The sequence below is a fragment of the Phaenicophaeus curvirostris genome, chromosome 2 (genome assembly GCF_032191515.1).
Source record: "Phaenicophaeus curvirostris isolate KB17595 chromosome 2, BPBGC_Pcur_1.0, whole genome shotgun sequence".
Taxonomy (NCBI): Eukaryota; Metazoa; Chordata; class Aves; order Cuculiformes; family Cuculidae; genus Phaenicophaeus; species Phaenicophaeus curvirostris.
Window position 1 is genome coordinate 112,676,009 of NC_091393.1, and position 20,578 is coordinate 112,696,586.

Below are 20,578 nucleotides of genomic sequence, written 5' to 3' on the forward strand. Positions count from 1 at the left end.
TCTGTTCAACACCCTCCTTCTTTCTCTTTCCTTCTTAACAGGTGTCATTCCAATAGCTATACTGCTGTTCCCAGGCCATTACTACTGTTCTAAGCAACTTATCCAGGCCACCACAGTCATGCTTTATTGAAGTGCACATAGCACAGCATGGTCCTAACACATCCAGCTACAAACAGGAAAACAGGGATGAAGAGTCACGTTTTTCCTTACTGCATGAAGGTAATCCCTCTGTAATTAAAGCTATTGGAGATTTTCTTCATCAAATTCTCCCTTGGCTGCCTGAAGTTTCACTCCCAAACTTCATTAAAACACAATCTGTGCAATGTTTTTCTCTGCAAGGTATATGAAGTCTCCCTTGAGGACAATTGTTTGTGAGGTAATGGGGTTTTGTTGTTCTGTAAAATAGGCTTAATATTTCAGTACATACACGACCACAGGTTACTTCATGCATGCAAGTACTTCACAAGCAGTTCCTTTAATTTTGTTTGAGCTATAACAGCTTTTCCTAACATAAACTGGCCCTTGACAGCTATAGAACTGTGTAGATACAGTATTATGAACCCTATAAGACTTCATGAATTCTCATTACTAGAGCTTTTTTAGGTCCTATTATACATACAAGAAAAGGCTGCAGCCTGAAGGAAGGGAAATTGGAATACTCAGATTTATTTAAGACAATCTAGTAAATATAATTGTTAATTTTCAGCTCCTTCTTTACAATTTCATGCTTCACATTTTCTATATAAATCTCCTCTTGGCTTTTTTGTGACTTCTCACAAACATTGCAGTGTGGAAGTTCAGTGCCAGCTAACTTTGCCTATTATCATTTTTTTTCAATGACAAGTACGTGCATACATGTGTTTCCTGCTCGAGGTGAAGTTCGTATTTTCAGGATGTGGAAAGTTAGCATGACAAAAGTAATGACTGTGTAGAAGGAAATTCACTTTCGTTAACAGGCATCCTATTTACTCCACTGTCACTTTGCATGATATGCTGCATACCATTTCAGATACCAAAGTCCTTTCAATGAAAACTTCCTGCATAGAAAATGGAAACTTTGACAAAAAAAAAAAAAAAACAATAACAAAAAAGATAAGTCTGGATTTACCCTGAAAAAATGTATCAGTTAGATCCTTTCCTAAGATGCGCACATCCAGCTTCCATTGAATCCACTGGTCACATATGAAATTGATCCCAGGAGATGATATTAAACTATTTCCTTTAATGAAAAATGGGGGGGGGGAAATAATTTTTTACCCACAGCATGCCACTCACTGAGAAGCCTGGCTGCCTTCAAAACTATTCCAATCTTAATTATGAGTTAAGTTTAATTCTTCTGGCAGTAGATGAGGAAGAATTCTCAGTCAGCAAAAAAACATCCAGGGAGACTGGACGATGACCCTCAGCAGCTCCCTATAGGACTACTGTGGGATGAAGAATGAAAGGAGTAAGTTTGCATTAATAAATCCTCACAAAATCGACTCAGAGAGCCTGTGACTGAGTTAGAAATACCATACTCAATCTGGTGGCTGAACCTACAATGACAAGGGAATTGCAGGGCTGACTGATATTCTGTCAGCAGGCAGGCACCACAAAACCAAGTCATTTAAAGGAAATCATTTCCCGTGCACTTAACACTACTACAAGCCCGCTGCACTTAAAAACTGGGCTCCACGCGACCGCAACTCATAACACTGAAATTACTACAAAAACGTTTGACATTCCCATGAATTGGTGCAAAGATTTTTTAAATTTTTTTTAGCATTTCTATAACAATAATTGGAGAAAAAAACCCAATTTATTTGACTATTGCCAGAAATGGCATGCTTTGCATTTTTGTTTTAAGAATTAAGTACTTGGAGTGTTGATTTCACTATAATCACCTGCAACAGTTCTCGTGCAAAGGCTAGATTGCTAAAATTTAAAAGGATGGCAATTACCCACATGAGAAATTACATTCTGTCAAAGGAATATTTGACCATATGAATGACTGACTTGCGAATCACGGAATAATATTCTTCTCTGCTCTGTGATGCATGAATCTAATTATGTGCAGTGATATGGATCGGTGAGAGTGACCATTTCCAGGGTTACGGTAGAACTTGCCCCTGATCAGAAATCAGAGTGCGGCTGAATTTAGGTACAAAAAGGCTGAGAATCAGTTTAAAGAAGTTTTAGCTTTTGAGAAAGAATGTGTGAACGGTTCACTAGTTACTAAAATAGACCAAGTGTTACAACAGCAAGAGCATGTAGACGTTACTTGTGCAATAAAAATATGGGTGGTAACAAATTATATTGCTGTGAAGAGCACATGAGGAGAGACGCCTACTGAAACCTGATGCTGCCTTTGAACTTTAAAATTTTGACTTAATAAGCTCTGCACTGGTGCTGCTTAGCAAAGAGCTGTCACGAAGGGCAGATTTGTTTCACAGCAGAGTTGCTTTATTAAAAATCCTCAGCATTTCCATAAAGTCCTGATTCAGTAACAGAAGGAGGAGTTACACTGAACTTGACTGCTGACCTGACAGTGAGAATGGAGCTATTGTACCCAGAACTGAATATGCATATCTATGCTGCTTCTTGCTGAGCTTCACATGGCAGTTACCCTCAGAGAGAGAGGAATCCTTTAGAGATCAGAAAGTTGTTGACTGCCAGACACTGAAACCCTGAACCAGACCCTAATGGCAGTAGGTTTCACAGCTGATAAGAGGTTAAAATATAACCTTTAACCTTCCCTCATTTTTCTCCATGTGCTGTGGGGTAATCAATGGACTGCAAGCCATGTGCAGCAGCATGGCCCATGTCGTCATCCTTGTGCTATTCAGCAAACTGCGAGCTAGATGCGCTTAATTAATAGTAAAGATTGCCATGGAAGCAGAGCTCAAAATGCTTACTTGGTACTGCATGAATTGAATCCGCTTGTTTGAATAAAACACTAATTACCTCATCGACTCTTATGCATTAAGCCTCTGCTTCATACTGTGCTTTACTTGGTGGGAAGGAGTCAGCACACTTCAGTACAAAATGTGATACAAACTAATGGTTGGGAAGGAAAAATTCTAACGCACACCATGTGTTGTTCATTGCATGGTTTTCCCTATTCCTGCTGAACTTCCAGGATAAAAAAAATACCATCTATAGTCACTGGCTACACAAATAAAGGACACAGAAAAGAAATTCATTCCCTCATCTTGAACCTCAGCAAAAGCCAGCTCTCTATTCCACATGCAATACTATGCAGAACAGCATCCATCCCAGTAATACTTTCTTTCCAGATTTTAACTGAGTTTCAAACTCTTTGATGAAGAGCTGCTTATGATTTGATCTAATAGTGATGGTAAGAAAATGTATCTTATTTATTTTCTCCTCTGCCATCTCTGAGATGCAGAGGCAGTCTTTCCCATTAAACTTCTTAGTGCTTTTTCAATCTTCATTTATGGTTCTCTTCCATCTTCATCCTGATGGAAGATAAGACAAAGTTAGACATTCTTTTGTTAAGGCTGCACCAAGATACAGCTCTTGGTTCAGTCCAACAGCTCCTTGTACAAGTGACATCTGCAGCAGTAAGCCATCTCTTGTAAGCAAAGAAATGAAAAATTGAAAGACTTAAAGAAGAGAATATGCCTCAATCCTGTTACAAGACCTATAAGGAGTTGACAAAAGGCTTTTCATTACTTTCATTTGTTTAATGCAAAAGTAATCATTTTATAATTCAATACTGTTATTCCTTCTAACAACTGAATGAACATAGTTTTTGTCACCAGAGAAATAGCTTTCTCTTGCCACTTATTAATAAGCTGGTAAATACCTAGCTATGTTTGTATATATCATGTTGTTGGTGCAATAACTTGTTTCGCATCACAGTGACAAAGCTGAAATAACTGTATAGGGTAGAACTGCAGGATGTCTAACTCAGAGTGCTGCAAGAAGCAATGCCAATGCAACAAGACACTCCTTCTGTCTCCTAGAAACTTCTTGTCACTACTTGCGAGGAGCTCCTCTCCCTAGAATAAAAGCTCAAGGCAACATCGTGATTGAAGATGGCTTTGGGGGCCCTGGGGTGAATGAATCCCAAGAGACATAACAGGGAGAGAGGCAGGGGATCAGGAGAGGTGGCATAATTGAGTAAACAGATGAAAATGAGATCGAATAAGATATTTATTTCCTATTGATAGCAGTTGATGGGGAAAAAAATGAGGCAAAGACTTAGTATCTATTGCATATCGCTATTAGGGGGAATGAACAGCAACTTCCTAATGCCCATGAGAAGATTATCAAGAAGACAGGGAGAGGCTCTTCAGAGCTGATGTCTGAGAGGACGTCTGAGAGGAGGAGAAGATACAATGCATGTACATTGAAAAGAGGGAGGTTCAGGCTGGAACTAAGGAATAAGCCTTTTCATCTTAAGGACAGTCAGTAGTAGGACTTCTTGCCCAGAGAGGCTCTGCCATTTCCATTCTTGGAGGTTTTCAAGACCCCACTGGATAAACACAAGAATAACATGGTCTGATCTCACAGCTGACCCTGTGTTGAGCAGGTTGTATTAGAAACTGCTTTAGGTCCCTTCAAACACAAATTATTTTATGATCTTTTGATCCTATGATTGTTAAGTTTATTGTGCAAACAAGTCTTTTTGCATCCCTATCAATGAACTTTCTATTTAACCTTATAATTGACTCAGCATTAATTTCTGTTCATCATAAACATGTTTGACTGCTGACTGTTGACTTTTCATAATTGCTGTTTCATTTATCTTTAAGTTTAGAAATACTTTATTTCATTTACATATAGACTCAATGCTTGCAAGAAGATATGTAATATTTATTTAGAGAACTCAGGAGAATGTGTTTAGCTTTTCTAGTTCAGATGCCAGAAAAGGATCAGCTAGTTTACTAGCAAGGACATTTAACTTTTTTTAAGTGGTTTTATCACCATCTAGCAGGAGGATGGTGTACGGGTTACAATTATTCCAAAACTAATAAGACAGAAAAAGACAAAGGCATTTTTGGGAAGTGAAGAAAGCATTATCTCAATGTTCTTAACACTTCTATTGCTGTGCTGTTTGTATTACAAACTTGGCAAGTTATAGTCTAAGATTGGAATGTCTAGATTGTAGAGGACTTAAATTGTTTTCATGTGGGCACTGTTTCAAATGGAGCCTTTAACAGCACACTTAAATTTTGTTTGAACTTTTAACTAAAAGAGAAAAGCACTCCTTTTTACTGAAGTACCATTCTTGATTTGTCAGTTTTTAGATGGAAAAAAGAATTAATGGGAAATGGGGGTATTTCAGATTACTAAAACATGTAAGACAGTTTCAAATTTATTTATCCTCCTTGTTCTCAAATAAAAATGGAAAAGAAAGCAGAGAGGAGAGAGTCTTCTACTGCCTTGCAAGTAGTACAGGTCCTCTACTATTTGTGAAACCTGTAAAGAGAAAAAAGAAACCTGCTCATTATATTTACACCTGGTGATTTGTATATACCCTGAAATTTGGTTTGACATAGCAAACAAAAGATCGGTCTGAGTGACTTTAATAAAATTTATAGTCTGTGTTTTAAAATTTTTGCTATGTCAGAAGAGCCAAATAATTGTAGAAGAGACAACCTGGTTTTGAATTCCTTAAGTCTAATGAGTGCTAAGCAGACATGCACTCCAGGAACAACCTACCTATGTCTCTCCATGTTGTGCTGGAAGTTGTCATATTTATTCATGTCTTCTTGCAGAGTTGACAGGGTAAGCATATCATAACATGGTTCAGTTAAAACGAGATGACCCAGGAAGACCTACCAGTTTAACTGTTTAATGTAACCTGTCTCATTTTGACTATATTAGCAAATCATCACAGCAAATCTTTGGAGACAATAAACACAGGGAAGAAGCTGACAAGCAGGTGGCAGTGGTAATGCCCTTTACCAACACAGCGGAACTGAGAAGACAACATCCATTCACAAGTTAATGCTCCTACAAAAGGATAGCCTGGATCCTGCAAATCCTTTCCAAATAATCCATGAAAGACAGGGTATTAGATCTTTTTTGTTTTGATGTATTCCTTAAACAACTATGCTGCATACATAATGCATGTATTAAATACAGTATTTAAAGCTGCAAAGTTAAAATACCAAGAATTAGAATATATATGTATAGGAATCTCAGAATCAAGATTTTAATATACCTTTCCTGTAGTTCAGCTGGGCACCTATCCCACTTCCTGGCTGGGTCAGAGGCTATCTGTGTTGGTTCATTAACATCAGGCATTTAAGTAGATGGAGTTTGCAAAAATATCATAATATATATGTATTGGGATTCACATTGAGATTGTATGGGCAGATCAAACCCTGGTTTTTCCTATTACAAAAGCTAAGGATCTAATTTAGCAACGCAACCATTACTTTAACACACTTATGTAATTTCCTGTAGCAACTGCTCATCACTTCATGAATCATCAAATTGGAGTCCCAGCCTTTTAGCTCTCTAATAAAGACTTCAGCCAAACTTAAGTACACTGCCATGTAGCAATAGGGCAAAGTTAGATAGCTGCTGTTTCCATTTTTGTCATCTATGTCCTCCTCTCCTTTGATACAGCCTGTTATATGCAAGGAAGGCTCTACTGTTTATCTCATGAAGCACATTCTGAATATTGTGTTGGTCAGTATCCTATATGAAACTGTTCAGCTACTCTTGCCATATGTACACTTAGCTTTGACACAAGGATAGTAAAAATGACTGAGGACCATTTCAGTTGCCCAATTTGAATTTATTCTGGGTATAACTAAGTCCTACTGGTCAGCAGTGGTAGATTATTGTCTTAGAGTAGAACAACAACTATCATGTTCACTGAGGCCTAGCTGGCAGGACATGGTTCAGTTTACCAGCTACGCTGTAAAAGAAAGTTTAATTTATTGTTGTTGCCTTAGAAGGAGCTATATAGGCCTGCCTGTTAAAGTATTCAGGTTCAGTGACTGTGATCTGGGCCAAAAGAACCTTGAATAACACAAGTGAAAACACCAGAATGAATTATTTTTATAAATGTTCTGCAGTTATGAGGGTATTATACACAGTATGTTTCTATAAACAGAGTTTTGTCCAGCTGAACTCCTTAGATCTTCTCAAAACAGAAGAAGGTTTTGATAATTACAAAACATACTGCAGATACACAGTTTGCTGTAAATCTTCTTCTATAACAAATGCAAGCAAATCATTCACACATACCCACCAAAACCAGAAGCCAGCTTTCTGAAAAGTGTCCTTTCAATGACATTCACACACAATATGATAGAAAGCCAACAGATATCACTTAAACGTAGTGTTTGCTGTTAATACTGCATTAGCTTATCAAGTTATCAAGTCAGCATGCACAGATGTGGCCAACGTTTGGAGCTCCTGCTCTTCCTCTTCCCTCCATAAGTTCTGGGAAAAATGCAGCATTTTCTATTCAGAAAATAACAAAGCACAAGCAGGGCTGTGGTGTAGGATAATAATTACTTCACAAGATACAGCTTAGGTTGCTACTGCTTTCCATTCTGGAGTAAAAGTATGTGAACCATGTCACCTAAACATTTTAGCTGGGTAAGTACATTGAAGGAAACGTTTAATAGAATATTTTTTAATAAATATGACTCACCTAGATTCCCAGACATCTACCTAAAGCTCTGAAATATGGAAGTTATCCATCTTGAATTCTCATGGTTCTTGCAGTATTGGTTACATCATTTGCATAAAATGAATAGAATAAATTGTTACGAATCCAAAAATATACGGTTGCCAGGATACATCTTGCTAGATGCAAATGAAAATGGGTTTGTGCCGACCAGCTTAAAATAGTTTGGTACTTAGACATTTTCTTATTAACATTAGTAGTGATAAATGAAACATTACATATCCAGTGAGCTATTGAAATTATTACTATTTGTTTTGCATTAGGAATATTATTTCAGGCAAATCTGCACTAATTTTTATACAATGTAATTCCAGTAATATACCCTGCAGTTTTGTTGTAGAAGATGCATACAGAATGAATAAATATTCCATACTGGCTGCCTGATAAACTTTCAAAATCAAAAGTTAAGTTTCATGTTAATTGTTTCTACCATTTTCAGTGCTACAGCATTAACAATAAGCATTTATCAGTGTACAGGAACAATACTACTATGCTTTGTCCATGTATACGTGCATAAGGTAGTTACAGTTGAGAAACATGCTCAAAAATGTCCTAGGATTCAACCACATGCCTATAAAATTACATAGGCAAAGTCTCATTATTTAATAAATATAACTGACCTGCTGAAAAATCACAAAATATAATGTTTTTTATTTTAAGACATATATTTTATAAATCTTGACTATTTTTAAGCTGTATACATACATATCAATATCTTTAAAAGGCTGTATCAGAAGTTTAATCATATCACTTGCCTGAGTGAAGTTGTTTATGTGAGATTAACAATGAAAAAGAGTCTGCATTGAAAGCCTAATGAAGTTAATTAACATATAAAATAAGTACATTTTTTTATTGTGGGCCATTCAAAGGGTGTACTTGTATTTTAAAGGGGACTATGTTTCCTATATATTGGCTTTCAAACAGGTAGATAAACACAGACCGGATTTCTAACTGTATCCAGCTAAGGCTCCTGTATTTTTGATGAGTGGTGTAGCTGCTCTAATCTGCCACAGTTGATCCCTTGACAGCAAAGGGCTGACTGCCCATGCTTCTTCCAACATCATGCATCAGTTGATAAAAGAAATAAACTGGGAGTTTACTGCGATAAATGCCCAGTGTATGCTAAGAAAGAAAGTTCTTCCAGTTGAAGATATCTACAACAATTGAGGTGCAGAAATTTTTTCTACCCCCTCACTAATGGTTGGTTCTTTGAAAGGAGAAAAAGATACAGACAAAACTACAGCAGCACATTTCTCTCATAGGAAGCAATTTCAGACACAATTCAGATTTGTAAAATGACAGATTAACTCCCTCCTCTCCTCTTTTGGTTTGTTATGTCTCAAAAGTTACTGAGTTTGCCTCTAGTTTTCAGTGGTATTACTGAGAAGAAAATTATGACCCTAAATTCTAAAACACTACTGAGGTTCTTCTTCACAAGTGATGAAGAGCTACAATTCCCAACCATATCAGTGGTACCGTGAATAATGCTAGTGATGACAGGATTGTACTGCATATTCATATAATTTACTTCATAGAATACATTAGCTTTATCCTTTTTTTCTAAGTACAAAAAAAATGTTCTTGGAGACTGAGGAGATGATTGAGGGAGCTGATTTAAAGGTCACTGAAATTGATCTCTGAACTGGGCTCTAAACCTTTCTTTTCAAAGAATGCTTTTCTATACTAAATTTCTTCATTTCAGTCTACACAGAGATAAAATGAGCATTAAGTACGACATTCTTTTATTCCACAAATCAACTCCTACATGTAATACTTAAGAAAGCTGCTAGATAAATACATTAGTTCTACTTAGCATGTTAAACATCAAAAGCTGGAAAGCTCATATTCCCATCTGTTCTGAGACTGCTGGCTGCATCCAGATGCTTGTTAGCACAATTCTGAATAAAGCCATGAGTTTCAAGACTTGCAAGGCACCATTCTCTAAAGAATCATAGAATCATAGAATAACCAAGTTGGAAGAGACCCACTGGATCATCGAGTCCAACCATTCCTATCAAACACTAAACCATGCCCCTTTGCAACTTGTCCACCTGTGCCTTAAACACCTCCAGGGAAGGTGACTCAACCACCTCCCTGGGCAGCCTCTGCCAGTGCTCAATGCCCCCTTCTGTGAAAATTTTTTTCCTAATGTCCAGCCTAAACCTCCCCTGGTGGAGCTTGAAGCCATTTCCTCTTGTCCTGTCCCCTGTCACTTGGGAGAAGAGGCCAGCACCCTCCTCTCTACAACCTCCTTTCAGCTAGTTGTAGAGAGCAATGAGGTCTCCCCTCAGCCTCCTCTTCTCCAGGCTAAACAACCCCAGCTCTCTCAGCCATTCCTCATAAGGCCTGTTCTCCAGCCCCTTCACCAGCTTCGTTGTTCTTCTCTGGAAGAAGACTAGACAACACTGTTCCAGGTAGATAAAAATTCAAACGCTTGCCAACATTGCAGGTGACTTCATGAATCACTCCTCTTAAAAAAAACAAGACTCTCTATCACCGTTCATATTGCAGTGAATGTCATAAGGCCAGTGTCTAAAAAAAATTAGGAAATTGCTGCTGTGCTGCTATGTCACAGTTGAGCCATGGCAACTGGTACAGTATACATTGTCGTAAGTGTGAAATACAATGTGTTAAATTCCCCTGAGACTTCAGGTTGCAAATCAGCTTGGATGGGATTCAGCATGAGATTCAGACTCCTAAATTTTAGATGTCTAAGTTTCCACTGTAGTGAAGGCAAATTAATTTTCATAGCAATGGGTATTCTGAGCTTCCTGACCTACCTCTACAGGTCACAGGACCTATAAGAGATCTGATGCTGGAAGAGCAGTCGAAAACAAGGCAAGATATCCTAGGGCATCTTAAAAACCCTTGAATGTTTCAGCTTATCCCTATCTGTGAATCAGGACCTGGGTCACTGCAGTCTGGGTAGCTTTCAGCTGTGATAACACAACCTCTTAGTGGTTGGTCCATTGCACCAGAGAACTGATTGCACACACTCACCTGCTTCTTGTGACTCTTGAGACAATATGAAGCACCAGACCTGCACCCTATTGCTGACTGCAATGGGAGATTAGACACCGAATTAACATCTAAGAACATGTAGGTTTCTGCACACCTAAATTTAGAGGCATAATTCACCTGTGTATATGCAAGCACATCCTTTCACCTGAGAACATTTAGGGTGCTTGAGGTACTGGGATGGGGCTGGTAAATATGAGGCAGAACTTCATATCCTGCACTTCTTCAGAGCAAAAACTGGGTGCTATGTGAGATTCCTCATGAAGTCCAAGGGATTAGATATGACTTCATTGTCAAATCGGAACCCTACCCCATGTGCCTAAAACTGCATTTGCCTCTCATTGGCACTGGGATAACCGTTTCACACAGACAATTACTGCGGCTTGGCAAATACGCAAGTAGCTGGTTCAACAATTATTTTCTGGTCTCTGACATCATTGTCCGAAGTTGAGGATCTGAAATCTATCACTCGCCTGCCATTCCCCCTACAGGCTGTTCAACTGCAGTCTTACGGCAGTATCTGACACTAAAGCCATGTAGATGTTCTGCAGTTCATCTCATCAGTATATGACAGTCCCTTTGTTTTGGTAGGACTTAAAAGCCCACTTGCCTACCTCCTAAATGCTGTTTGTAACCAGAAGCGAAATATCCTTCTGGCTACGTCCCTGATGCATTCAGTGCAGGCAATCTAAGAACTCACATAACATGCACTAACAGAAGCAGAATATTTACAAATGATGGGTGACAGCTGCCTCACTTTTCTAAAAGCATCCAGTTAAAAATATGTCCATTATGCAGCAGTCGGAATGCACACCCCAGAAAAACAAGTAGAAGGGACATTAAGCTGCTAGCTGGGAATCTGAGGTTCAGTTCTCTCTCCTGGTTCAAGTTTTCCATGTGACTGTTCTTCCTGTTTGAAAGTGGAGCAATGCTATTTACTTCTTTTAAAAGGTACTTTGAGACTTGTGGATAAAAAATGCAAGCTAGCAGCTTAGTGTTCTACTAAGCCGGCTGCTGTAAGGGTTGCTGCATCAAATAAATGCTACAGTAACAGACACCAAGCCTTTTAATAGACTAAGTATGTCACTCACTTTATTTTCTAACTAGAAAATTTGGAATTTGGAGACGAAGCAGAATGATTCAAGGACATCTGGCTACAGCCTGTGCAGAGCTAAGAATTTAGAGTGTGTAAGTGATGCTGCCCTGGGAAGCTTGCTCAGAGGGTCAAGCCAGCAGCAGACCCTATGTCCTCCCAGCTCTACCAAACCGCTAGGCTTCACAGCACTTTCAAAGGTGCCTTATTCATGAGAATCGCACCTCTGGGTGCGCACAGGCCCTTTCTCTGACGTCTGCCCCAGGCAGAATGCAGCTGCGAACTCTGGGGTTACTGGCACCTTGCTGCAGTCGCTTTGTGGTCAGCATCACAGCTTCTCATATTTAAACAGCTCGGCAAGCAAAACCCGGGTACTAACAAGGAGCCAGATATTTGTATGCTGGACTTCCAATACTGTTACTTGTAGGCTTTTTTTCCTCTCTCTCTCTCCTTTTTTTTTTTCTTTTTTTTTTCTTTCTTTTTTCTTCCTGTAAATGACTCACGCGCTGGCTTTTGGGGAAGGGGGAAACCAAGCGCTGCACAGCCGCTCCTGTGACTTTAACCTTATTTAACCCTCCAAACACAGCAAGAGGAAGTACGAAGTATTTTCACGAGCTGTGAATGGGCTCAGATATGGGTTTGACATCTTGAGGAAGTGCTGCCTTCTGCAAAGCCAGAAATGCAACCCCCCCCAAAAAATAAAAAAGAAAAAAAAACAAGAAAAAACCCAAATGTATTCGTCCTCCCGCTGAAATTCGAGCATTTAGACGCGCAAATAAAGAAAGAGCCCATCCTGTGGGAGGAGAGGGGATGTGATCTCTGCGGAACAGGGAGGATTCAGGTCAGAGCCCGCGTCTCTCCGCAGCTCGGGGACAGCCCTGCCTCTGTTTTTAAGCGACGCGGGGGATGCTGAGGGTCTCCGCCCGAGGCGGGAGGCGGGGGGACCCCTAGCGCCCGGCCGCCCCTTCCCCCCCCCGCGCACCGCGGGGCGCTGCCCCCTCCCCACCGCGGGAGGCGGGTCCGAGGGCGCCGCCCGCAGCCTCCGCGGGGCGGGACCGAGCGCGTCGCGCTGCGCCGGGGGATGGACGAGGGGCTCTGCGGCGGCGAGCGGCGGCGGGCGGCTCAGGTAAGCGATGGGGCACCGGGGAGGGGGGGACCGGGGACGGGGTGGGGGCTGAGCCGCCGCCGCTCGTTCTCGCGGCGCCCCCAGCATCAGCCCCGCCGGCAGCGGGCGGGGACCGGGGCTGCGGCCGCTGGGGAGGGCGCGGAGAGCCCCGCGCCGCAGCCTTTGCGCACCCCGGCTTCATGCGCAAAGGCTCTGCGCACCCCGGCTTTATGCCCCTCGACTTTTATGCCCCTCGACTTTTATGCCCCTCGACTTTGCGCACCTCGACTTTTATGCCCCTCGACTTTTATGCCCCTCGACTTTTATGCCCCTCGACTTTTATGCCCCTCGACTTTGCGCACCTCGATTTTATGCACCCTGACTTTTAGGCACCCCGACTTTGCACAGCCCGCCTCTGCGGGGCAGCCTGGCAGCGGGGACGCGGGATGAGGGGGGGATGCACCCAACTGTTGCCTGGGAAGGCAAATAAAATAAAATAAAAACTCTCTTAAGGCTCATTTTGGAGTCCTAGCAAGCAAGCATCCTTTATCAGGCCTGGGCAGCGCGAAGGACTGGTCTCCATCCGCGGTGTAATGAGACAAAAGCCGGTTACAGAATGTATTTCCCACTTAGGTGCATATGGATAAATTTTCCCAGAAATCTTATGCATATGCTACTACTTTCCAAGGACTAATTGTAATGTTGTTATGAACTTCATAACAGTCAAATCTCCTGCTAATTTGGAGTTTTGGAGCCAGCTTGACCTTGCACTTGAGGTAGGGAAAGTCTGCAAAGGGAGGTGGTTGCAGACAGAGACACGTCTGTTCAGATCGTGCTTCACACAAGACGTTACCATCTCCAAAGATTGGACAGTGGCTGGAAAAAACAGTGCTTGATAAACGCCCCCGCGAGATTCCCAGCTTAGCTTTTGCCCCGGCAGGGGGAGACGCGTTCTCCGGGGTGGAATTCTCTGGGTTTTAGCTGCGAATGCCTGCTGGGGACCCGCCTCTGCCTGGGAATCCTGTCTCAGCCCTGGCCCTGGCCCAGGATATCAGCCAAACAGCTGATTTCTAGAGCCCTGCTGCAGTCAGTACCCCGGTGCTGTGGTTGGGGGAGAGGGGGATTACGTTCAAAACTTCAATTATACCGAAAACTTTCTATTCCAGCTGCTGGTGTTGGAAGCTGGGTGCTATAAACGCAATGTTTCCAGAGGGATGTACCTAGACATGAGATGAAAATGATGCTCTGTAATGTTGATCTGAATCTCTGTCCACGTTGAGATGTGCTCGCATCTCTTCTTCCTACTGTTATTTTTTCCTTAATTTAATTTCAAACCTGTTTAGCTTTAATTTTTATTTATCTGGGTTTTGTTATGCTAAGGTCTCCGTAATACATGATGCCACTGTGTAAAATCAAATGTTTTGTAATTCACTGGCAATGCAGCAAGACTCTTAACTTCCTGTGCTTCCAGTGGCGTTGCTAATGACTTGCCGAGGGTGATGGTGTGAGTTGGTTTCCAGCCTGTTTCCTGATAGTCTTTGATTGCCGTCCAGCCGATCGTTGCACTCTGTTCCTAAATGCAGTTTGTATCTGTTTGGGGAAAAGGGAAGCTAAGGGGGACAGGCATGTATTTGCTTTGCTTCTCTTGTTCTGACCATCTGCAAGGTCGGGAAAAAAAATGAAAATTAAAATTACTTTGGCTGTGAACTTGTAGGTGAGGAGGTCTGGAATGAAACACTGTCGTGACATGAGGTTGCCTTGTGGGCAAAGATTTTCACGTGTTCAGCACTCCTCTACAAAAATACCCCAACTCGTATTACACTGGGAAGAACCAAGCTGAAACTTCCCTTTTCTCTGTTATGCTAACTTTTGTATTTCCATAACATGTAAGGACAACACACATCAGCAATGTACTTCTTTATTTTTTAAGGAATAAACTTTGTAATTTCTTGTCTTTGATTCTCCTTTCTATTCCCACAATACCCTTACCCCTCACCTCACCAGGCCCGGATTAAAAAGTACTGATAAAGCCCTGCTGCTCCTGTATTTGGCCTTGCTAGGATAGACTTTAAAAACTTGTTTTAACAAATGGAAATCACAGATTATGGGAAAAGCATGAAGGGTTTGACTTATGCTTACAGAAAGCATAAAGTAGCAATTAAGAATTAAATTCTTCAACTTCAGTTTGAACTGCTATTGTATAGTCTATCTGATCTCTAAGGTTTCACTTAAATGTAAACTATGTCAAGTATAAGCGAGGCTCTCTGGGTTATTTATGTGATTCCTTAATGACTGCCTGATTTTTTATTGTATCCTGTTTTGTACTTTTTCACTACCCTCCTGTGCTGTTTTTGCAGGGACACTTTGTTTTTTTTTCTGTGAACTTCTAGTCTTTATTAAAAACAGAAAATAAACAAACCACAAGTGATTAAAAAGGCAATGTATGCCAGTAATTAGAATAAAATATATTTAGTTAATTAGAAAAGGAAAAATGGTGATCATCTTGGATATTTCTGCATAGTTACTATCCAAAGATGTCATTTTGCTATAACTGAATCTGTTAGTGAATTTTACAGTGCTAGGAGGATAATTCACTGTTAGTGTGCTCAGCTTGTCTTCATGACATCATTTTTAGACACTGTTTTTTCAGGCTGAAATATCTTGTCCTCAGCAGTATGGTAGCCTCACAAATAGATGGAGGATTTGCATGTGCAGTACGCTGCAGAATTTCACGTGTTGTACAAAATGAGAGCTTAAAATTTGTGTCAGAAATGGTGGAAGTTTTGTAGCTGAATAACAATTCCCATACTTTCGACAGAAAACATATTTTATAGGTAGACAGATAGTATAAATAAGCCCTCTTTAATTGATCATGTTTATATGTATTTCCAAATACCCTTTTAATGAGAGGGTTTAGAGAAAACGTGGGTTTTGTAGAATCACTGACATTCTTTAGCACTAGGTACATGATGCATGTAGTAGCACGTGAACTTGATCATTCAGATCATATTTGGTACAGAACAGACATACTATTTTATACCCAAACTCTGTGTGCAGTCCAGACATCATTAGGTCTCCTGTTAAATCCCTGGAGACAAACTGAGCGTGCGAATGTGACCTGTAACATCAGTGGACAGAGGAATAGGGATAGTGATAATATCTGTTATGTTCAAGGCCAGGCTGGATGGGGCCTTGAGCAGCCTGATGTAGTGGGAGGTGCCCCTGCCCATGGCAGGGGGCGTGGAACTAGATGATCTTGAAGGTGCCTTTCAACCCAAACCATTCAATGATTCAGTGTTGATTTGAAGGAGCCAAAACCTCTTTGTACTGAATTCGGTATGCATTTGGATCTGTTTCAGTATTATCAATCATTCTTTTAGCAGTGCTTTATACTCGTGTTATCTAGGAATGCAAAACAGTAATGTTAAATCAGAGGAAACAGTTTGAGAGGCATGAATTAAGGTATTTAATATTCAGGCCAGCTTGAGAGTTGCAAAAAACGCAGTCATAAATTTGAATTTTGTTTAAATTAAAATTGTAATAGAAGCTGCTACGTGCTCATGTGTGAATGATGATGAGAGCAATGTGAATGATATGAGATGCGCAGGTCCTAATTCTTGTGAAGTACTGAATTTACCATACTTCTGCTTCCACTGAATTCCAATTCATGCTTCCAATTAAAATGAAAATCATGTCTTATTTTCTGTCTTTATATACAGATTGATACATGTTATTGATTTAAACCGGTAGTAATAGTTTCTTCTGTAGGAAAAATGACAGTAAAGAATATAGGACAAATACCCTTTAGGACAGATGTGACCTAGTGCAGCACTGACACACAGATGATTGAAAGATTTATTATTGTAGATTTTAAATGTTTATTAACAATCTCATGGTTGGTATCTTCATGTTTACATTACATTGAATATCAGTCAGTCTTACCTTGATTCAGAAATGTTTACTTTTGCAGGCTAACAGCTGAAATATTCTTGTTTTTATTTATGAACTTCTCAATAGACTGTATAATCAGTGCAGTCTGGGACATCTTTGTGTATTTTATCCTGTTTTTTCCTGTCCATGATAATGCTTTTGTAGCGCTGTTCAAGTGGGCATGGCAGTAGACAGGTTGGCTTTAAACATCATGGTTTGAATGAATGGCCATGCAAAAGGCGAAGCTAATGCCTAGGTCAGAGCCTTATTTTTGAGTAAATCTGTGTAAGAAATTTCTGAAGGCTGTAAAATGTGAAAAGTTCATTTTGAAGGTTTCAGTAGTGGTGTGACTTGTGGTGTTCTGCGTGTCTGTCCCAAGTGCAAGTCTGGTTAGGTTAAAGTCTTAAGTTAATAAATGTGATTCATGCATGTACGTCCCCCAGACCTGTCGAAGAACATCAGTGCAGTATGGGAGTTGCCCCATCTAGAATAAGCTGGGGTCTTGGATTTGGTCCTGTGTTTGTCTGTGGAGGGCTCTGGTTGACCAAGTCATATCTGGGCTTTGGAGTTTGCACTGTGGAAGTGGTTCAGTGTTTTTAAGGGGATGTGTAGACTTACACTGATATTTTAGATAACAACCGTTCTGTACTCTCCTGTAGCTTTCAGATACACATAGATTTACCTTAAAATTTAAGTAGTTGTTAGAAGCTTTTTTATATATAATTTATGGGTTTGGGGCGGGGGGTCTTCTCCCTGTTGTATTACAGCCTGAATTCATAAATTATTTGAGTGGCCTATTTTACAATTAGATGCCTCAAAGCCAAGGCTAATGTTCTTAAAACTCATGTCTGAAAGCACACTGTTGTCTGTGGTTTTTACAGTGAAGAAAGTAAGCTGTGCAGAGCTTCATTTCTGCATCCATCCAGAGCTGTTACCACCATGTCTGTTATGGAGAGTGGCATCCCTCTCCTGCCTGCCTTTAGCATCTTGAGGTGGGAATGTTTCCCCCAGGATTTGAAAAGCTTGTTCTGCTAAGAAATAAGTAAGTGTAACCTATTTACTCAAACTTGAGGAAGAAGCATTTGCAGTAATGTTTCTCTCTCCCTCTTCGCCTTATATTCGATGGTACATTTGTTACATCCCTTACACACCAAGTGTGAAGCTTGATTCTCTGTCGTCTTTTCAGCTTGAAGTAACTTGAGCTCACATCTCCCTCTTCCCATGTGAATGCAACAAGCAGCATGTCATAAGCTGTCCTTTATTTCACCTGCGACTCTGTTACTTTGAAAAAGAGAATTAATTAGGCCAGAGAGAGAGTGACTCCTGCCCTGTGATCAACTATTCAGCTGAGGTCAGGGAGGTCTGGTTTGCGGGGGTGTTTCATTCTTTCATCCAGTAAATATTTTTCCATTTCATAGCTTCATCAGGAATGGTCTAGGACAGACTATAGTCTGTGGGCTAGGGCACCACATGGGCATGCAGAGATGTGGTTGTTAGCCAGCATCTCAGCCTGGAAAGAGCCTACCGCCCACTTTTGCTTCCTCTGTGGTTGCTTTCCTGATGCTCTTAAATTGCTTGATGGTGCTTGGGGGCATGCTCCTGCCTTCTCATCCGAAACTTCAAAATTGCCTGACGCCTTTCCTCATCAGCTTGTGAAAGGGATGACTTTGCACCTTGCTTCTGGGGAGACCTGAAGGTGTTGCAACCCTTTTTAATAACATAGGTACCTCTTGAGCTTCCAGGATAGGTGATGTTTAAGGTACAGCCTTCACAACTTTGTTTCTTATTAGGTTAAATGGCTTCCTGCTTACTGTCGTGGTTATTTTGATTTTCATTATGTACCCAAATGTATTGTAGCCATGTTCACAAATCTCCTGGGAGTCTTATTTTGTGCTTCTAGTCTCATATGGACTAGTAAATCTAAAAAAACGTGTGGATTTGGGGAATGAAGGCCAGAATTTGGCAAGAGTGAAGTTCCCTTCAGGAGAAAGCCTTTATTTAGGGGTTAGAACACAGTTTGAGCCTGGTTTGGGTCAGTTGTCCAGTGTAGGCATCTCATAATTTCTGAGGTGCTTTATGATATCCACTGTGTCTATGCTTGTATACCAGATGCAAAACAGTCAGAATAAACATTTCTTGCATGGAGCAGCACCTGCTGGGAAGGTAGGATATTTTAAGACAGCTGAGTACTAGTTGCCTCTGCAACTGACTGAGCCCAGTTGTGTCCTAAAAAAATATTGCAGTCTAGGCTGAATGTGTTTAGACTGAAAAACAGGAGGAAGGGGTTGTCTCCTTTGAGATAGATGTCTCTGAAAAACAAGAAAACCTGCTGTCTGTTTTATTTTCTTTATTGTGAGCGTGTTCAGTACCTAGCTCAATCATAATTTCCATATTGCAGCCACCTCAGATTAAGTCTGGGAGGTTAGCTTGAGTTAATGGCTTTCTGGGAAAGGAGGGGAGAAAGTTCGTCTTCTGATGTCTCTCAGGCATATTAATAGTGGTCTGGAGCTGTGGGGCAGAAATTCATTACTGTTGTTTGTTAGCTGGTACGGAAATGCTGAGTGATGGTGCCACTTACGGAGCTGAGTTGGTTTTGGAGGATAAGGAATGTTCTCTCTGGTAACTGATCCATATGATCCTATCTCCAGTAAATTGATTCCATAATTGTGCTCAGATAGCCTGCATGAGAGATGCACAGTGATATTTATTTGGTACAGGTGATTTGCCGGTCCCGATTTTTCAGAGGGGGTGCATTTAATGCTGGGGAAGTTGGTAGAGGGAATATAATATTCCTCAGAGTTGTTCAAACCTGTTTAGGTTTTAGAAGTTTAGATTGTTAAATTTGTTATGCTTTATTTCCAGGAACAGTCTAATTTTGTCTCAGTTATTCTTTCTCCCACCCACATAAGCACAGTCTGACTCTCTGTGCTGTATTGCTTTGTAATTGCACAGTATTTTGCTTCAAGGATCATCTGTAGACTGCTGGTGACTCCTTCAGAGAAAGATTTCATGACAGATGCAGGCATCTTTTTGGAAGGTTCTGGAAAGAAGTCTGTAATCATCTCCCTGGCAATTGCTGGCAGCAGAGGAAATGGAAGCTGATATTCTGTAACCATTTTTCCTATGTTTTTATTATTAAAGCATAAATGTGCTGTAGGGCTGGAACACTTCCCTTGCCGTCTCACAAGGCTGTGCTGCAGCAGAGCTCTGTAATACCAATTACTGCAGGGACTGTTTGCTGTTCCAAATGAGACCATGATGGGGATGCTGGGAAATGAGTCTCTCTCAAAATGTATTGCATGCTCTGAATACTTGAGAGATTTTGTTAGAGTGCGATGCTTAGGTCTGCGAGGTTTATGTTTTTAATTAGAGAAGGCGTTAAAAACCCCTTTTCTATGTTGTTCCATCATCTCTCATATTCAAGAGGAAAATAGAAAATATTTCCTGATCTTGAAGTATTCTGGGAACATGTTGCCTGTAGAATTGATTTGTATTTCTGCAACTAAATAATCTTACTATTTTCATTTTATATTTTTCCCAGAAGACAGGGTGAGAGCATGCTTACTAGAAGCCTTAAAGTATAGGTAATCTGCTTGTCCTTTTTTGTGCTATGAGACAAAAAATGATTGGGGTCTAACTACTTATGCCTTTGTTTCACTGAGGTTTTGACTCATGGCACAGACAGTATCATGTTGTCCTTTACTGAACTAAAAGTAAATCCGTCAAAAAAAAAATCCCCTTTTGTTCTGCTGCTGAGGAACACTGTGGGCTG

General features: G+C 40.6%; 1 protein-coding gene across 4 annotated transcripts in view; it reads left to right on the forward strand.

The window, feature by feature from the left end:
* Positions 1-12,827: 12,827 nt before the first annotated feature.
* The window catches only part of CYRIA (CYFIP related Rac1 interactor A), a 56,014-nt gene continuing 48,263 nt past the window's right edge, over positions 12,828-20,578 (forward strand). For all 4 annotated transcript variants that reach the window (XR_011336826.1, XM_069850473.1, XM_069850471.1 and 1 more), the window contains exon 1: positions 12,828-12,897. The gene's annotated coding sequence lies outside the window, so the exon portion shown is untranslated. The remainder of the gene's footprint in view (positions 12,898-20,578) is intronic.